The sequence below is a fragment of the Crocuta crocuta genome, unplaced genomic scaffold (genome assembly GCF_008692635.1).
Source record: "Crocuta crocuta isolate KB4526 unplaced genomic scaffold, BGI_CrCroc_1.0 scaffold482, whole genome shotgun sequence".
In the NCBI taxonomy this organism is placed as follows: domain Eukaryota; kingdom Metazoa; phylum Chordata; class Mammalia; order Carnivora; family Hyaenidae; genus Crocuta; species Crocuta crocuta.
This window is the reverse complement of record NW_027527459.1, coordinates 860,632-864,419: the sequence shown is the minus strand read 5'-3', so window position 1 is coordinate 864,419 and position 3,788 is coordinate 860,632. Positions and strand designations below refer to the sequence as shown.

At 47.4% G+C, this 3,788-nt stretch overlaps 1 protein-coding gene across 1 annotated transcript in view; it reads right to left on the bottom strand.

Moving 5' to 3' along the window:
• Nucleotides 1–6: 6 nt before the first annotated feature.
• The window catches only part of GRIA3 (glutamate ionotropic receptor AMPA type subunit 3), a 273,791-nt gene continuing 270,009 nt past the window's right edge, over nt 7–3,788 (bottom strand). Inside the window, exon 18 of the mRNA XM_077763473.1 lies at nt 7–605. The gene's annotated coding sequence lies outside the window, so the exon portion shown is untranslated. The remainder of the gene's footprint in view (nt 606–3,788) is intronic.

Below are 3,788 nucleotides of genomic sequence, written 5' to 3'. Positions count from 1 at the left end.
ACAGAACATCACTACCGACAGGAAATACCAAAAACATCTGGTCAGCAGATCCTAGAAGAAATGCCAGTCCGTCTTCCCAAACACAGGGAGTCAGAGATTTCTTTTTTTCAATCAGGAGGAGTTAATTATTTTAGCTGAGATGGGCCTATTTGCTGAATTGGAATTTTAAACCTGTGTGCGTGCGTGCGTGTGTGTGCGTGTATGTGTGTGTGTGTGTGTGTGTGTGTGTGTATTAAAGAACATGGTGTTTGTATACCGAGCAGTGGTATCAAAGAATGGCTTTTGTTGAACTGACTTTTTGTAATACGATTTTTTTTTCCGCATACTGGAATCTTGCATGTCCATGTTTTTGTTGGTTTTATTTTAATTTGTTTTCAAGCAAAGCAAAACGATTTCAGTGATGGTTTGCATTGTCGCGAGTCTCAGAGTGTTCCATAAGGCACTGAAGGGAAAAACAATCCGTTTTTCCTATTGAAAGGTCATTGCACCATCAACAATATTCGTGTCATGCCCGACACCAGGGAGAGTGAAGTCTGGCTCAGGATCCTTGAAGCGGCCACGTTTTCGGCGATTCCTCTCATCACATGCCTCCAGCGGGGCGGGATCTGCAAAGGCAAGGGGGAAACTTACATTTGAACGGGCTTTCTTGGAGGGCTTGCACAGTCTATTGTGGCTCAGTCTATCTTGGACAAGAACCGTGAACGTTTTTCCAGTTGGGCATCCCTGGGGCTGCCCCCGCGCTTGACTGGCTTTAAGCCACAAGTCTGTGTAAATTCTTTCACCTGATGCAAATGCTTTGCAATGGGTCAAGCTAGGTTCCTCCTCTACCGGGCATTGCACCAGGGAACATACAGGTGTCGCGTGGCATCTGACTTCGGGCACTGATCACCTGGGAGGCGGGTATGCGCGGAAGCCTTAGTCGCACTTAGATACAGATATTCAGGACAACTAACCTGCGGAGTGTATTCTGACTGCAGACCCTGCGACAGAGGACTGTTTACCTAAGGCAGAGGACAAGCAGTGCTCTGTGACTTGCTCGCCTGAACTCCGTTTGACTGTGAGAAGGACATGTGCCGTTCACTGTCCGAGAGTGACAGCTTGTCTCTCTCAATACCTACAACCTTAGCTATTCAAATCTGAAAACGGCACATGGACTTCAAAGAGACAACACATTCCAGATAGGGGCCAGAACAGTGATACCCATGAAGGGGCTTGGTTGGCATCCATGGGGTCTTTACCCAGATATTATGGGCCTGTTTGGGAGGCTGATGCTGCCTTCCTGTAGGAGGTATTCACTAGTGCAGGGGCTTCATTTACCCCTGACTCTGAAGACTTAAGGGAACGTTCTTGCCTTGTCTTCAAGCTCACTTCCCTCTTCTCCAGCCTTTCCCTGTACATGAAGGGAACCCTTCATTTTGTCTTGAGCTAACAATGAATTTTGCCCAAGGGAATGACAGTCATGTTCCACCACTGGCCCTGGAAGGAAAGTATCTGTTAAGAAGAATGTCAAAGAGGCACCCTAAGGCCAAAAGCGCCCGAAGAGGCAGAATGAGAGGAACATGGAAACCTCTTCCTTGGACACTCTCGAGTCCAGAGTCATATCTATCTCAGAAGCTTGCAGAAATTTTGTATCTAGAGCGGAAAGATCACAGTCCCCATCCTCCGTCCTCACTGGCCATGGCTTGACATTTCATAGCTGCATAACCTTGGGACACCCCTCTACCTCTCACTGCCTCTGTTTCCTGCTTTTAAATGGGGATCAATGAAGTGTCATCACTGAGAAGTCCTCTGGGGACAAAGAACATGACCACCTCAGTTATCTGGAACGTGTTTTCCACGTAACCTTAAGATGAACTCATCAAGCGGGAAGATTTCCCCAGCAAGAGTGTCTATGCATAGGCTGCAGAAGGAACATTGATCCTTCTGAAAATGGACTGCATGAATGAAGTTAACATTTTCTGGGAAGACTAAACAGAAGCATCGTAGGGGAAACATGGAAATCTTTCCCCTGAACTTCAGGCAGCTTGAGGTCTTGAAAATGAGAAGCATTTAAAAATAGTGTTGAAGAAACCAAAGAAGCCACAAGTAGTTCTTGCTGGCAATGAGGAAATTGGGAAGAATCTCAAGATGATTAGCAGAGTCAACCTTGGGACGCAGTGACTCTGGGACCCTTGGCAGTCAGTCACCTGCCAAGACACGCTTGGTGGCCACGCTTCCGGGAGCTGGGCAGTAGCCCAGAGAGGCAACAGGCAGTCAGGAGGCTGTGTGCTCCCTCCTGGGCGCTGGCTCTGAGGCTGAGGCGCACCTTCCCACAAGTCCAATAATTCTGACTATTCTCACCCATACAGAAGGAGAGATGATTCCCTCTTCGTTCAAGGGTGTGTTTTTTTTAAGTTTATTTATTTTTGAAAGAGAGTGAGAGCACAGGTGCAGGAGTGGGGGAGAGGGAGAGGGAGCGAGAGCACAGAGCCCGGCGAGGGGTTCAAACGCAAGAATGGTGAGATCATGATCTGCGCCGAAGTCAAGAGTCCGGGAGTCAGACAGGTACCCGACTGAGCCACCTAGGTTCCCCAAGGATGCTTTTCATTAACCAGGTTTCAGCTTGATCATATTTTTGCAGGTGATTTGCCCTGGGGTCATGTTTCCTCAAGAATTACTGGCATCCCTAACTCCTAAGGCTGGCTCTGATAATTAGCAATAAAAGTAACATCTCAGGGTGCCTCTTGATCTTTGTGCCCCTGCATAGACCTTGACAGATCTAGGCCAACTCGGAGAACTGGAAGCCTAAGAACTAGGTAACACATTAGAAATCACCAGGATACCTTCCAGAACTTCCTGGGAATTAAAAGATGAATGGATAAAGGGCTCACCCTTCACTTAACCAACGTTCCCCTACCATTACATGACCGAACTGGCTGAAGACAGCAGAGAGGTTTCTGTTTCCTGCTCAGTTGGCTTTTGTGCCTCTTGGCCTGATCCATGGGAGGATTCTTCTGGCATCCTGTGAGGCCTCTGCTTCTTGTCTGGAGACCTCACATGGACTCGGAGGACAGATTTGTTTGCAGAGGCTTTCCCCAGCTTTTCTTTTCATCCTGGGGATAGTTGCCAAGGTGCTAGCTAACTGGGCCGTAACCACGTTGTCACTGATGTCTATTAAAATGTGCTTTGTGTGTCATTTAGTCTGAATTTTGCTTCGCAAAATGGATCAACCAATGTGACTAAAGAAAAGAGAGCGAGCCAGAAATTGTGGCAATTTCCCTTCTGGGCCTCTACTTTCGAACTGCAACATTGTGCCCACAGGCTTGCTGACCCTAAGTTTTTTTCTTTCCCTTCCTCTCTTTCTCTCTCTTTTTCCTTCTGTCTCTATCTCTCTGTCTGTCTTTTCTTTCTCCTCTGTCCTTCCCTCCCTCTTTCCTTTCTTTCCTTAAGTTCCATGTCCTGAGACAGTTCTCTCTAGAATCTTACTACTTGCTGGACCAGCAGCATCAACAATGCCTGGGAGGCTGTGAGAAGTGTAAACTCTCAGGTAGCACCCCAAATTTACTGAATCAGAATCTGCATTTTTAAAAAGTTTATGTATTTATATTTTTGAGAGCGAGCACAAGCAGAGGAGGGGCAGAGAGAAGGAGAGACAGAATCTCAAGCAGGCTCCATGCCATCAGCACAGATGCCAGATGTGGGGCTCGAACTCATGAGCTGTGAGAACATGACTTTACCGGAGATCAAGAGTCAGATGCTTAACTGGCTGAGCCGCCCAGGCGCCCCAGCATCTGCATTTTTATAATGTA